Source organism: Anser anser, assembly GCF_964211835.1.
Source record: "Anser anser genome assembly, chromosome: W".
NCBI classification, from domain to species: domain Eukaryota; kingdom Metazoa; phylum Chordata; class Aves; order Anseriformes; family Anatidae; genus Anser; species Anser anser.
In genome coordinates this window covers 13,811,296-13,827,712 of record NC_139731.1, presented here as the reverse complement: position 1 = coordinate 13,827,712, position 16,417 = coordinate 13,811,296, and the positions used below count along the sequence as shown (strand labels likewise).

General features: G+C 44.3%; 1 long non-coding RNA gene and 1 pseudogene across 2 annotated transcripts in view; both read right to left on the bottom strand.

Annotated features, from left to right (window-relative positions):
• The window catches only part of LOC310888787 (protein unc-13 homolog B-like), a 121,574-nt pseudogene that overhangs the window by 68,146 nt on the left and 37,011 nt on the right, over positions 1 to 16,417 (bottom strand). The window lies entirely within an intron of this gene.
• On the bottom strand, positions 183 to 15,781 carry LOC310888788. Its single transcript, XR_014576159.1, has 2 exons — positions 5,683 to 15,781; positions 183 to 2,257 (listed from the first exon to the last, which is right to left on the bottom strand). It is a non-coding gene; the product is annotated as an uncharacterized lncRNA (long non-coding RNA).

Sequence of the window (16,417 nt, the reverse complement as noted above, 5' to 3'; positions counted from 1 at the left end):
AGTGACAAGGTTTTGGTAGCGGGAGGACTGCAGGGGTGGCTTCTGTGACAAGAATCCAGAAGCTGCCCCATGTCAGATAAGGACCAGTTTCATCCGGCTCCAAAGGGACCCGCCACTGTCCAGAGCTGAACCAATAAGTGATGTTGTTTGCACCTCTGTGTTATAAATGACTGAGTCCCAAATAGGATTACAATCAAAGTTTACAATTTATTAAATGAATAGAGGCAAGCAAACAGCGCTGGGTGCGCCGGGAGTCTCTGCTCCACCAGGACGCACACCTGTTACGTAAGGCGGCTGGTTTTTATGCTCCTAGGCTAATACATATTCATTACTACTTCTAGAAGAGGCAGGGTTATTATAATTGGTTTCCCGAATCCGAAGTCCTCCCAGGTGCACCTGCTTATCAGTCTCTGTTAGTCTCTCGGGGGCCGCTCGGACAGGGAGGCTCATATTCTTCCTCCTTATCTAGTGGTCTCTTGGCCGGCTGTCAGAAGTTACTGCACGTCCGTGCAAAGTCAGCAGTTTTTCTCTGAAGAAATCCCTTTGTTCTCTTCTCGCCTAAACCCAGGCCTCAATGTTAACCCTTCACACCCCTTAGTGGCACGAATTGCTGGACTATTCCTTACAATTCCTCCCTTTTTTTTTTTTTAATATCATCAATTCGTGTCTCTTCTTCAGCTTTTGTTAGTAGCAGTTGGATTTCATCAGTCAGTTCTCGGGGTGTCCATTTCTTAAGCATCATTATCGACACATCACCTTTTCTCTCCCAAAGTCATCACAAATTGGGTGCTATTTATTATCCTCCGTATCAACAACGTAAAGCAAGGTATCATGCAAGGCATAAACAATAATGTCATTACACCACATAAAAATAAAAATAGCATTCTTTTAACCCATGGTCCACCGGGCAACCACGAAAAGAAATCCCAATCCATACCCTTCCAAGTTTGTACTGGGACGTGGGCTAGCTTTTTAATTTCCTTTGTTATCTGTTTAACCACTTTTCCATTATCATAAATTTGTAAACAACAATTAGAATCGTTCAGTTTTCCACACACTCCCCCTTCTTCTGCTAGTAAATAGTCTAAGACCATTCTACGTTGAAAGATAGCATTCCTCATCTGAGTGGATTGATCAGGCAGAAGATCCAAGGTCGTCGCTGTTTGATTGGTTACAACTTCGAGGATAGCTTGCGACCTAATTATTCGGTTCAAATTATAAATAGGTTCTCGGGCTCCTGATACCAACTCATTCGGGTTCCAGGTAGCTGGCCCATAATGCTGTATGATTCTTTCAGGAGGCCATTCATCCTTTCCCCATTTTTGGGCACTATCCCTGGATAAGGTTCTCATGTTATTTTTCTCAGGACAAACTGATCTTGGTGTGGGAGAAGTCCGGTCGAGGCACTCTCACTCAGCGGTCAATACCCATAGGGGTTGCCTCCCTCGGTAGACCATACACGCCGCAGTGGAGGGTCCTACCCCGGTCTTGCCTTCTCCCTTTCCTCCCTTCAGCCTTGTCCTCTTTATCCAGTGCCCTTAATTCATGCAGAACCTCATTGCTGGGATATCAGTTCCTCTTTAGTCTCAGTTTCAGTTCCCCAGGAGTGGACTCAACCCTCCAGGCTTCGGTAGTTATTGGTCCTTTTATTCTGGATGCGTGGGTCCAACCCCTTTCTGCTGTTCTCACAGCTGTTTCAGTAGTAAGTAAAACAAGGTACGGTCCCTCCCATCGGGGGTTCAATGATTCTTCTCTCCAGGTTTTTATTAAGACCTTGTCTCCTGGTTGTATTTTATGAATAGCAAATCCTAAAGGTGGTGTCCGAGTCATCATCCCAATTTCTCTTATCTCCTGTAATCTCCTTCCAATGGTAATTATGTATTTCTGGATACTATGATCCTCAACTACATTGTTCCCTAGGGGCATCCCTTGAGAATAAGGCATACCATATAACATTTCATATGATGATAACCAGTCTCACTGTGTGGTTTAGTTCTTATGTTTAAAAGTGCCAATGGTAAGCATTTCGTCCAGGGCAGCTGTGTCTCGATCATTAACTTAGCCAATTGTTGTTTTATTGTTTGATTCATCCTTTCTACTTTCCCTGAGCTTTGTGGGTGCCACGGAGTGTGGTATTCCCACTGAATACCTTTCAAGGGGTACATCCTTCAAATCTTTGTGGCTGGCGTATGTTCGATTATTTCCACACAATTGTGTTCCAACGGTCCTTCTTCTGGAACGGTTCCTAGAAATACTGCTGGATATAACAGGTTAGTCGTTTTCAAGGTTATGTCATCTTGTTCAGTTAGGATTGCCTGATATTTCATCATCCAGCTGGGTGATAACCAGTGCCCCCCCCCCTTTGTTCCAAAACGGTTGTTACCATATGTGGTCCAAAAACTTCAATACGTTTTCCCATTTGAAGGCAAATAATTTTCTACTATCTTTATCAAGAGGTATGCAAAAGAAGGCATCCTTTAAATCTATCACGGTAAACCATTTATATTTCCCTTTCACAGATGTTAACAATGTGTAAGGATTAGCTACTACAGGGTGAATATCCTTTGTTATTTCATTTATTGCTCTAAGATCTTGTACAAATCTATACTCGCCATTCGGCTTCTTTACTGGAAAAATTGGAGTATTGTATTCCCATTTACATTCTTCCAGAATCTGATATTTGAGAAATTTGTCAATAATTTTCACCATTCCCGTGCCTAGCTTCTATCTTAAGTGGATATTGTTTGATTCAAACAGGTTTGGCTCTTTCCTTTAATTCCACCTTTACCAGTTGTGCCAGTTTCGACTTCCCTGGTACATCTGTTTCCCGTACTGTTGCTATAACTGCATTTTCTACTTCTCTTGGAATATTAACAAAGGGTTTATCTTTGATCATTAGGATTTGGCCTACTTTGGACTCAGGTACCTTCATTATTAATTCTCCATCCTCAAAGGTTATTGTTGCATCTAATTTGGCTAATAGATCCCGTCCCAAGAGTGGCATCGGGCATTCTGGTACATACTAAAATTCATGGGTTAGTTCCTTACCCCCAAAACGCAAATCAAGGGGTTGTAAGAATGACCATTCCTCCTCTTTCCCTGTGGCTCCAATTATTGTAGTTGTCTTAGTTCCTAATCGTCCTTTTAAACTATTTAACACTGAATATGTTGCTCCTATTACATTTACAGCCTAATTAACACAGAGAAAGAAGCTCCCATAACCAACAAAAAATTCAAGCCTCTGTCTTCATTTCCTAGCTTTATTTCAACTAGTGGACCTGCTAGGGTAGATGCCCCAGGTCCCCATCATTCCTGACTGTTGTAAGTTTGTCCTGCAGCCTAAGACAATTTCTTTCTGATATCAGGGGCTGATTGCCCTGGAAAGAGGCTAGCCAGTTGCCTCTCTCTCTCTTTTTTTTTTTTTTTTTTTTAAGCCAGGTCCATTTTTTTTTTTTTCATTGCATTTCAAAGTTGGTCCAGAAATTCAAAAATTCCATAAATTCCATAGGGGTTTCTTTTGGACCTTGTTGGAACAGATTCTCAATTCCCAATAGCCAATTTAACCAGATTTTGGTATTTACATAATTTCCGGGGTGATTAGGGTCTCAGTGAGGGGGTCGGTCAGGGGAATGCAATCGTTGACAGTTCCCTGAGCGGTCCCATTGGCAATCTGAGCTCACACCGGAACTCAGGTTGTTTCAAGAGTTAGCTGCTTTTCTGTTTCCACGACAACTCTCTCTGACCCATCACGGTCCCCCTGCCCCAGAGGGCTCACACCCGTCATTTAGAGATCTCAGCCTCGGGTTGAGGCGGAACTATTAACATTCCTACATCCTCTTTCCCTGCTCATTCAACTTCAAACAGCTCTGTTAAATACTACATGCCACACAACCTTTAACACCTTCAACAATCCTTTTAACGCTTCCTTTATCTTTCTCCAGCCCGTACTTTTCTAATGCCAACACCAAAGGCTCAGTCAGGGGCCAACTTAATTCCAAACCTTTTCCCTCCAACATGCTGAAACAACATATCACTATACAACATTTCATCCTATTTTCCTTCTCTCCTCAAAAACATTAATTGCAAGACACTGTTATAGTCGATTGTCCATAAAGTGGCCATTTAGTTTATATAGTGGCCACCATTGATTGCAATACTTAGTGAAAGTCCTCTTGCTTTCTGTGCCCCCATTTCTAACAGTATCCTTCCAATGTGCCAATATGCACCCAAGGAGGCTTTTTTTTTTTTTAGGACGTCTTTTTTTTGGATTTTCCCCTTTTCCTTGATTTCCCATTCCCTTTTATTTATTTATATTAGTTACTGTCCCTTGTTTCAATTTCCACGCAAACCTTTTTATTGCAGGTTTTTACTATCTTTTCCTAATCTTCTTCCCAAATGTCCCAATTCTCTGGGATTAAACTCTTCTTTCCACATACAAACTTTACTATTTCAGATTATTAATGAGCCCCGTTCCAATCATAAATCCGCAGGACTTCGGAAAAACACCTGAAGCACTCAGCCTTCTGTCTTCTAGACAAACAATAACACCTTTTCCACAAAATTTACATTTCAATAAGACCGAATTTCAAGCCGAATGCTAATTTTTCTCATGCACTTTGTTAGTAAGCCTACACAAAACAAGGAATCACTCCTGTGTATCCGTCAAGATGGGGGTTTAAAAAGGTATTGAGGCCTAAATAAATTCGCTCTCCCCCTTCTTACCAAATTCCCAGGGCTCAGGCCCGAACCACCAAAGAAGTGACTCTCCGTTCTACCACTTTGATAATCAGTCAGCCCCGCTCCCCCGATACTTGGGAAACTGACCGAACACCACCGCGAATATACCCAAACTTCTAAACTGTTACTTAGATAATGCTCCCACCTTCCTCCTTGACACAGTCAAAACATTTAAGAACAAAACAGGATTACAAGATGCACCACCGGGGGTGGGTTGTTAGGATATAGAGGTGGTAGGTTATCCAATGACTCCCATTCATCATCTTTTTCTTTTTCCTTTTTTTTTATTTTTTATTTTTTTGTTCTCTTCTTCGTCAAACTTCTCGTCTGCTTTTAGTGTAAATATTGAGGCTGGAAAAGGACGTGAGATCCTGATCCATAATCCTGCATAATCACTTTCCTCCTGGCTAAAAGGTTCCTTTGAATTAACATGTATATTTAAGGCCTGGCAAACCCAGTCTTCAAAGGATCCGAAAACGGGCCAAAAGACATGTGGTCTTAAAGGCTCCTTTGGCCATTCTGTCATACAATACTGAACCATTTTTAATTTACTTTTTCCCTTTTCTGGGGCCCCTATCGTTCCAATTTCTAATCATTATCCCTAATGGACTTTCTGGTGGTATGTCTGGTAATTTGCTCCCTTTTCTCTGGTCCCGGGTCTTCAATTTTGTCTGACCCATCTAGGAATTTTACTGTGGCAATTCCTACAGCCCTTGGTTGCCTTAGTGAGAGTGTCTTGCAGGGGGTTTAGGACCTATCACCCACCCACGAATCCTATAGGAATCGCTTCGGTCCTTCACCGGCCAAGTCCCTCGCGGGAGATTGGAACCGCGGTTAGAAGACCTCCACAATCGCTTCGGAACTACGTTCCGTCTCAGTCACACTCTCACACACACAGGCAACCGAAACTCACCCAACCGAACGGTATACGCCTTAAATACTTACGACTCCGTCGTCTTCGTTCGGATCTTCGCGCGCAGAATTACGGGCAAAATATAGTGCTGCAGCCGGCAAAGGGAGCTCATAAAAAAATCTAAATCTTTGCTTGCCCTTATTCAGGTTCAAGATGGTGTTAGCCCCGACCTGACTCGAACAGGAGCCACCAAATGGTGGGGGCGCCCCTCCTAGATCAAGTCAGAATTCAGGAACCAAGACCATCCCGGACGAGCCCCCAATTGTTATAAATGACTGAGTCCCAAATAGGATTACAATCAAAGTTTACAATTTATTAAATGAATAGAGGCAAGCAAACAGCGCTGGGTGCGCCGGGAGTCTCTGCTCCACCAGGACGCACACCTGTTACGTAAGGCGGCTGGTTTTTATGCTCCTAGGCTAATACATATTCATTACTACTTCTAGAAGAGGCAGGGTTATTATAATTGGTTTCCCGAATCCGAAGTCCTCCCAGGTGCACCTGCTTATCAGTCTCTGTTAGTTTCTCGGGGGCCGCTCGGACAGGGAGGCTCATATTCTTCCTCCTTATCTAGTGGTCTCTTGGCCGGCTGTCAGAAGTTACTGCACGTCCGTGCAAAGTCAGCAGTTTTTCTCTGAAGAAATCCCTTTGTTCTCTTCTCGCCTAAACCCAGGCCTCAATGTTAACCCTTCACACCCCTTAGTGGCACGAATTGCTGGACTATTCCTTACATCTGGGAGAGCAGATTTAAGAAAGGGGAAAAAAACCCTGCTACAAAACAGCAGCTGTGAGAGTGAGGAGTGAGAACCAGCCCTGCAGCCCCCAAGGTCAGAGCAGCAGGAAGTGCTCCAGCCACGCAGCAGCAGTTCCCCTGCGGCCTGTGGAGAGGCCCCTGGTGGAGCAGGTTGTCCCCCTGCAGCCCATGGGTCCCACATGGAGCAGATCTCCACGCTGCAGCCCGTGGAGGAGCCCCTGGTGGAGCAGGTGGATGTGGCCTGGAGGAGGCTGCAGCCCATGGAGAGCCCCTGCAGGAGCAGGCCGGAGCTGCAGCCCGTGGGGGACCCGTGCTGGAGCAGTTTGCTCCTGGGGGATGGACCCCGTGGTACTGACCCCTATGGGAGCAGTTCCTGAAGAGCTGCTGCCTGTGGGAAGCCCACGCAGGATCAGTTCAGGAAGGACTGCATCCCGTGGGAGGGAACCCACGTGGAGCAGGGGCAGAGAGTGACTGTGAAGGAGCAGCGGCAATGAAGTGTTAGGGAGTGACCGCAGCCTCCATTCCCCCCTTCCCCTGTGCCACTCGGGGGGAGGATGTGGAAGAGGGTGGATGGGGGGGAAAGTGTTTTTAGTTTCTTTCCTTTGTTTCTCACTTCTCTAGCTTGTTAGTAATAGTAAAATTTATTGCCTATCTCCCTACACTAAGTCTGTTTTGTCCATCATGATAATTGTTGAGCAATCTCCCTGTTATAAATGACTGAGTCCCAAATAGGATTACAATCAAAGTTTACAATTTATTAAATGAATAGAGGCAAGCAAACAGCGCTGGGTGCGCCGGGAGTCTCTGCTCCACCAGGACGCACACCTGTTACGTAAGGCGGCTGGTTTTTATGCTCCTAGGCTAATACATATTCATTACTACTTCTAGAAGAGGCAGGGTTATTATAATTGGTTTCCCGAATCCGAAGTCCTCCCAGGTGCGCCTGCTTATCAGTCTCTGTTAGTTTCTCGGGGGCCGCTCGGACAGGGAGGCTCATATTCTTCCTCCTTATCTAGTGGTCTCTTGGCCGGCTGTCAGAAGTTACTGCACATCTGTGCAAAGTCAGCAGTTTTTCTCTGAAGAAATCCCTTTGTTCTCTTCTCGCCTAAACCCAGGCCTCAATGTTAACCCTTCACACCCCTTAGTGGCACGAATTGCTGGACTATTCCTTACAATTCCTCCCTTTTTTTTTTTTTTAATATCATCAATTCGTGTCTCTTCTTCAACTTTTGTTAGTAGCAGTTGGATTTCATCAGTCAGTTCTCGGGGTGTCCATTTCTTAAGCATCATTATCGACACATCACCTTTTCTCTCCCAAAGTCATCACAAATTGGATGCTATTTATTATCCGCCGTATCAACAACGTAAAGCAAGGTATCATGCAAGGTATAAACAATAATGTCATTACACCACATAAAAATAAAAATAGCATTCTTTTAACCCATGGTCCACCGGGCAACCATGAAAAGAAATCCCAATCCATACCTTTCCAAGTTTGTACTGGGACGTGGGCTAGCTTTTTAATTTCTTTTGTTATCTGTTTAACCACTTTTCCATTATCATAAATTTGTAAACAACAATTAGAATCGTTCAGTTTTCCACACACTCCCCCTTCTTCTGCTAGTAAATAGTCTAAGACCATTCTACGTTGAAAGATAGCGTTCCTCATCTGAGTGGATTGATCAGCCAGAAGATCCAAGGTCGTCGCTGTTTGATTGGTTACAACTTCGAGGATAGCTTGCGACCTAATTATTCGGTTCAAATTATAAATAGGTTCTCGGGCTCCTGATACCAACTCATTCGGGTTCCAGGTAGCTGGCCCATAATGCTGTATGATTCTTTCAGGAGGCCATTCATCCTTTCCCCATTTTTGGGCACTATCCCCGGATAAGGAAGTATCAATAGATCGTTTTACTCTGTTCAGGTCATCATATAATCTTATTCCTAAATGATTTCCTTGTGTTTGTGACAATAAAAAGAACAAGGGTCTTATGTACCCCACATAGCATATTCCCGACCAGTTTCCGGGTAGCCTCTTGTAAGCATGTTTGCCACACACCCAATAATGTCCCTTTAGGGCCCACGTCCCGTTTGGAAAATGACCATCCCATCCATCTTTACCCTTTGGGGCGTGATAATACAGAGTGTCCTTGTTACCGAGTGGTCCTGTTACAATGTCTGCCCCGTTTGTACTCGTATATGCACGCTTCCAAGCTCCCACGTTGGGTTTCCACTTACAGTCACAATTCAGTTCTCTTTGGCGACCTGTCATATTATAAGCCTTTTTCGCCATCCAATCTTGAGAGTGTGGGAAGCGCCTTCAGTCATGAGGTTGGGCCCGCTTTCAGAGCTTGTGTTACCATTCAGCCCTTCAGGGTGATCCAGCTCCTGGAAAAACTAATCACAATTTTATTATGGGTTTAAAAGGTTCTCATGTTATTTTTCTCAGGACAAACTGATCTTGGTGTGGGAGAAGTCCGGTCGAGGCACTCTCACTCGGCGGTCAATACCCATAGGGGTTGCCTCCCTCGGTAGACCATACACGCCGCAGTGGAGGGTCCTACCCCGGTCTTGCCTTCTCCCTTTCCTCCCTTCAGCCTTGTCCTCTTTATCCAGTGCCCTTAATTCATGCAGAACCTCATTGCTGGGATATCAGTTCCTCTTTAGTCTCAGTTTCAGTTCCCCAGGAGTGGACTCAACCCTCCAGGCTTCGGTAGTTATTGGTCCTTTTATTCTGGATGCGTGGGTCCAACCCCTTTCTGCTGTTCTCACAGCTGTTTCAGTAGTAAGTAAAACAAGGTACAGTCCCTCCCATTGGGGGTTCAATGATTCTTCTCTCCAGGTTTTTATTAAGACCTTGTCTCCTGGTTGTATTTTATGAATAGCAAATCCTAAAGGTGGTGTCTGAGTCATCATCCCAATTTCTCTTATCTCCTGTAATCTCCTTCCAATGGTAATTATGTATTTCTGGATACTATGATCCTCAACTACATTGTTCCCTAGGGGCATCCCTTGAGAATAAGGCATACCATATAACATTTCATATGATGATAATCCAGTCTCACTGTGTGGTTTAGTTCTTATGTTTAAAAGTGCCAATGGTAAGCATTTCGTCCAGGGCAGCTGTGTCTCGATCATTAACTTAGCCAATTGTTGTTTTATTGTTTGATTCATCCTTTCTACTTTCCCTGAGCTTTGTGGGTGCCACGGAGTGTGGTATTCCCACTGAATACCTTTCAAGGGGTACATCCTTCAAATCTTTGTGGCTGGCGTATGTTCGATTATTTCCACACAATTGTGTTCCAACGGTCCTTCTTCTGGAACGGTTCCTAGAAATACTGCTGGATATAACAGGTTAGTCGTTTTCAAGGTTATGTCATCTTGTTCAGTTAGGATTGCCTGATATTTCATCATCCAGCTGGGTGATAACCAGTGCCCCCCCCCCTTTGTTCCAAAACGGTTGTTACCATATGTGGTCCAAAAACTTCAATACGTTTTCCCATTTGAAGGCAAATAATTTTCTACTATCTTTATCAAGAGGTATGCAAAAGAAGGCATCCTTTAAATCTATCACGGTAAACCATTTATATTTCCCTTTCACAGATGTTAACAATGTGTAAGGATTAGCTACTACAGGGTGAATATCCTTTGTTATTTCATTTATTGCTCTAAGATCTTGTACAAATCTATACTCGCCATTCGGCTTCTTTACTGGAAAAATTGGAGTATTGTATTCCCATTTACATTCTTCCAGAATCTGATATTTGAGAAATTTGTCAATAATTTTCACCATTCCCGTGCCTAGCTTCTATCTTAAGTGGATATTGTTTGATTCAAACAGGTTTGGCTCTTTCCTTTAATTCCACCTTTACCAGTTGTGCCAGTTTCGACTTCCCTGGTACATCTGTTTCCCGTACTGTTGCTATAACTGCATTTTCTACTTCTCTTGGAATATTAACAAAGGGTTTATCTTTGATCATTAGGATTTGGCCTACTTTGGACTCAGGTACCTTCATTATTAATTCTCCATCCTCAAAGGTTATTGTTGCATCTAATTTGGCTAATAGATCCCGTCCCAAGAGTGGCATCGGGCATTCTGGTACATACTAAAATTCATGGGTTAGTTCCTTACCCCCAAAACGCAAATCAAGGGGTTGTAAGAATGACCATTCCTCCTCTTTCCCTGTGGCTCCAATTATTGTAGTTGTCTTAGTTCCTAATCGTCCTTTTAAACTATTTAACACTGAATATGTTGCTCCTATTACATTTACAGCCTAATTAACACAGAGAAAGAAGCTCCCATAACCAACAAAAAATTCAAGCCTCTGTCTTCATTTCCTAGCTTTATTTCAACTAGTGGACCTGCTAGGGTAGATGCCCCAGGTCCCCATCATTCCTGACTGTTGTAAGTTTGTCCTGCAGCCTAAGACAATTTCTTTCTGATATCAGGGGCTGATTGCCCTGGAAAGAGGCTAGCCAGTTGCCTCTCTCTCTCTTTTTTTTTTTTTTTTTTTAAGCCAGGTCCATTTTTTTTTTTTCATTGCATTTCAAAGTTGGTCCAGAAATTCAAAAATTCCATAAATTCCATAGGGGTTTCTTTTGGACCTTGTTGGAACAGATTCTCAATTCCCAATAGCCAATTTAACCAGATTTTGGTATTTATATAATTTCCGGGGTGATTAGGGTCTCAGTGAGGGGGTCGGTCAGGGGAATGCAATCGCTGACAGTTCCCTGAGCGGTCCCATTGGCAATCTGAGCTCACACAGGAAGTCAGGTTGTTTCAAGAGTTAGCTGCTTTTCTGTTTCCACGACAACTCTCTCGGACCCATCACGGTCCCCCTGCCCCAGAGGGCTCACACCCGCGATTTAGAGATCTCAGCCTCGGGTTGAGGCGGAACTATTAACATTCCTACATCCTCTTTCCCTGCTCATTCAACTTCAAACAGCTCTGTTAAATACTACATGCCACACAACCTTTAACACCTTCAACAACCCTTTTAACACTTCCTTTATCTTTCTCCAGCCCGTACTTTTCTAATGCCAACACCAAATGCTCAGTCAGGGGCCAACTTAATTCCAAACCTTTTCCCTCCAACATGCTGAAACAACATATCACTATACAACATTTCATCCTATTTTCCTTCTCTCCTCAAAAACATTAATTGCAAGACACTGTTATAGTCGATTGATCCATAAAGTGGCCATTTAGTTTATATAGTGGCCACCATTGATTGCAATACTTAGTGGAAGTCCTCTTGCTTTCTGTGCCCCCATTTCTAACAATATCCTTCCAATGTGCCAATATGCACCCAAGGAGGCTTTTTTTTTTTTAGGACGTCTTTTTTTTGGATTTTCCCCTTTTCCTTGATTTCCCATTCCCTTTTATTTATTTATATTAGTTACTGTCCCTTGTTTCAATTTCCACGCAAACCTTTTTATTGCAGGTTTTTACTATCTTTTCCTAATCTTCTTCCCAAATGTCCCAATTCTCTGGGATTAAACTCTTCTTTCCACATACAAACTTTACTATTTCAGATTATTAATGAGCCCCATTCCAATCATAAATCCGCAGGACTTCGGAAAAACACCTGAAGCACTCAGCCTTCTGTCTTCTAGACAAACAATAACACCTTTTCCACAAAATTTACATTTCAATAAGACCGAATTTCAAGCCAAATGCTAATTTTTCTCATGCACTTTGTTAGTAAGCCTACACAAAACAAGGAATCACTCCTGTGTATCCGTCAAGATGGGGGTTTAAAAAGGTATTGAGGCCTAAATAAATTCGCTCTCCCCCTTCTTACCAAATTCCCAGGGCTCAGGCCCGAACCACCAAAGAAGTGACTCTCCGTTCTACCACTTTGATAATCAGTCAGCCCCGCTCCCCCGATACTTGGGAAACTGACCGAACACCACCGCGAATATACCCAAACTTCTAAACTGTTACTTAGATAATGCTCCCACCTTCCTCCTTGACACAGTCAAAACATTTAAGAACAAAACAGGATTACAAGATGCACCACCGGGGGTGGGTTGTTAGGATATAGAGGTGGTAGGTTATCCAATGACTCCCATTCATCATCTTTTTCTTTTTCTTTTTTTTTTATTTTTTTATTTTTTTGTTCTCTTCTTCGTCAAACTTCTCGTCTGCTTTTAGTGTAAATATTGAGGCTGGAAAAGGACGTGAGATCCTGATCCATAATCCTGCATAATCACTTTCCTCCTGGCTAAAAGGTTCCTTTGAATTAACATGTATATTTAAGGCCTGGCAAACCCAGTCTTCAAAGGATCCGAAAACGGGCCAAAAGACATGTGGTCTTAAAGGCTCCTTTGGCCATTCTGTCATACAATACTGAACCATTTTTAATTTACTTTTTCCCTTTTCTGGGGCCCCTATCGTTCCAATTTCTAATCATTATCCCTAATGGACTTTCTGGTGGTATGTCTGGTAATTTGCTCCCTTTTCTCTGGTCCCGGGTCTTCAATTTTGTCTGACCCATCTAGGAATTTTACTGTGGCAATTCCTACAGCCCTTGGTTGCCTTAGTGAGAGTGTCTTGCAGGGGGTTTAGGACCTATCACCCACCCACGAATCCTATAGGAATCGCTTCGGTCCTTCACCGGCCAAGTCCCTCGCGGGAGATTGGAACCGCGGTTAGAAGACCTCCACAATCGCTTCGGAACTACGTTCCGTCTCAATCACACTCTCACACACACACAGGCAACCGAAACCCACCCAACCGAACGGTATACGCCTTAAATACTTACGACTCCGTCGTCTTCGTTCGGATCTTCGCGCGCAGAATTACGGGCAAAATATAGTGCTGCAGCCGGCAAAGGGAGCTCATAAAAAAATCTAAATCTTTGCTTGCCCTTATTCAGGTTCAAGATGGCATTAGCCCCGACCTGACTCGAACAGGAGCCACCAAATGGTGGGGGCGCCCCTCCTAGATCAAGTCAGAATTCAGGAACCAAGACCATCCCGGACGAGCCCCCAATTGTTATAAATGACTGAGTCCCAAATAGGATTACAATCAAAGTTTACAATTTATTAAATGAATAGAGGCAAGCAAACAGCGCTGGGTGCGCCGGGAGTCTCTGCTCCACCAGGACGCACACCTGTTACGTAAGGCGGCTGGTTTTTATGCTCCTAGGCTAATACATATTCATTACTACTTCTAGAAGAGGCAGGGTTATTATAATTGGTTTCCCGAATCCGAAGTCCTCCCAGGTGCGCCTGCTTATCAGTCTCTGTTAGTTTCTCGGGGGCCGCTCGGACAGGGAGGCTCGTATTCTTCCTCCTTATCTAGTGGTCTCTTGGCCGGCTGTCAGAAGTTACTGCACATCTGTGCAAAGTCAGCAGTTTTTCTCTGAAGAAATCCCTTTGTTCTCTTCTCGCCTAAACCCAGGCCTCAATGTTAACCCTTCACACCCCTTAGTGGCACGAATTGCTGGACTATTCCTTACATCCCTACCCTTATCTCAACCCTTTGCATCGTATTTTCTCTCCCTTTCCCTATGAGGAGGGGGAGCGAGAGAGCGGCTGAGGTGGAGCTCAGCTGCCCACCTGAGTAAAACCACCACACACATCCACATGGATTTCTTTCCAATCAACTTCTCATCTCAAGAAAGGTGTTATCAGCATGTTAACCCTGCAGGATATACCCAGACCTCAGTTTCATTCCATTAATACTGCCTTTAGACATAGATTGTCTATCTCTAAAACGCACTGCATAGATTAGAGAGGTGAGAAGCCAACACAACCCTATCATTCAACACAACCATTTCACATGAAGATGATTTCTTAAACTATGTTGTTTTTTCGTATTTTCTGCCTGAAGAACAGGAGAGCCCAGAGGCCCCAGTGCAATCGTGACTCTGCTGTGTGCTTGGTAACTTACAGAGAGGAAGACAGCCCCTGCTTTGTAGAGCTGACAGGCTAATAAAGATGAAAAGCAAGAAGCAGACATAGCAAGAACAAATGACTGAAGTGAGGGTGCAGAGGTATCAACAATATTTTGCTGATTTAAAAGTATGTCAAGTCAAGCCCAGGTTTAAGTAGTTTCGTTGTGCATTGATATATATAAAAAAATATTTATGGTTCAAGGAGTCTAGTGAATATTTATACAGCCGTGGTCTATGAGCGGTTTCCCTTCTGCACAATCCCCCCCTCAAGAAGGGCCTGTAAAGTTTCACAGTCTGGTGCAGAGAATATTTTATGCAATGGTAGAGGGCAGACAAAAAGGGCAGAGCAGCTTGCAGAAGTAGGGAATGAGAGTACAGGAGGTGGGAAAATGCACAGGACAGAAGAACAGATCAGCAGGACTTTAGGACCTGCAATCATTTTAGCTTCTGAGGAGCAAAGTGCTAAAAAAAAAAAAAGCAAAATGATTTTCTGGAAAATCAGAACGAGTAGTTACAGTAATCAGTATGAGAAAGCCCAACAAAGAGTTGTAACAATATACACTTCAGGAAAAAAAGTATTTAGGAAAAGGTCTGGCTGAAAAAGCAGGAAGATTTGAGAGTGGTTCAAATGGAAGTGTCTAGAAATGTCAGCATCCAACTGGGAGGCCTGCTGTTGCCAGCCTCAATAGGAATAGATGACAGAACTTTGCAGGACAGATTAATTTTTAAATGATGCCAAGGCTCTTCAGTTATGGAGAAAAAAAGACAACAAAAATACACTGAAAGCAAAATCAGAGTGGTAAGAGAACAAGGCTAAAATCCTTAGCACAGAATCGTCTAGGTTGGAAGAGACCTCCAAGATCATCTAGTCCAACCTCTGACCTAACACTAACAAGTCCTCCACTAAACCATATCGCTAAGCTCAACATCTAAACGTCTCTTAAAGACCTCCAGGGATGGTGACTCAACCACCTCCCTGGGCAGTCCATTCCAATGCCTAACAACCCTTTCAGTAAAGAAGTACTTCCTAACATCCAACCTAAACCTCCCCTGGCGCAACTTTAGCCCATTCCCCCTCGTCCTGTCACCAGGCACGTGGGAGAATAGACCAACCCCCACCTCGCTTCAGCCTCCTTTAAGGTACCTATGGAGAGCGATGAGGTCTCCCCTGAGCCTCCTCTTCTCGAGGCTAAACAATCCCAGCTCCCTCAGCCGCTCCTCTTAAGACTTGTTCTCCAGACCCCTCACCAGCTTCGTTGCCCTTCTCTGGACTCGCTCGAGCACCTCCATGTCCTTCTTGTAGCAAGGGGCCCAAAAGTGAACACAGTACTCGAGGTGCGGCCTCACCAGAGCCGAGTACAGGGGGACAATCACCTCCCTAGACCTGCTGGCCACACTGCTTCTTATGCAAGCCAGGATGCTGTTGGCCTTCTTGGCCACCTGATCACACTGCTGGCTCATATTCAGCTGCCTATCAACCAATACTCCCAGGTCCTTCTCTGCCAGGTAGCTTTCCAACCACTCATCTCCCAGCCTGTAGCTCTGCTTGGGGTTGTTGCAGCCCAGGTGCAGGACCCGGCACTTGGCCTTGTTGAACTTCATACAGTTGACCTCAGCCCATCGCTCCAGCCTATCCAGATCCTCCTGCAGAGCCTTCCTTCCCTCGAGCAGATCGACACACGCACCTAACTTGGTGTCCTCTGCAAACTTACTGAGGGTGCACTCGATCCCCTCATCCAGGTCATCGATAAAGATATTAAAGAGGACCAGCCCCAGCACTGAGCCCTGGGGGACTCCACTAGTAACCGGCCTCCAACTGGATTTGGCTCCATTCACCACAACTCTTTGGGCCCGGCCATCCAGCCAGTTTTTAACCCAACGAAGCGTATGCCAGTCCAAGCCATGAGCAGCCAGTTTCATGAGGAGAATGCTGTGGGAAACAGTGTCAAAAGCCTTACCGAAGTCAAGGTAGACCACATCCACAGCCTTCCCCTCATCCACCAAGCGCGTCACTTGGTCATAGAAGGAGATCAGGTTCGTCAAGCAGGACCTGCCTTTCATAAACCCATGCTGACTGGGCCTGATCGCCTGCTTGCCCTGCAAGTGCCA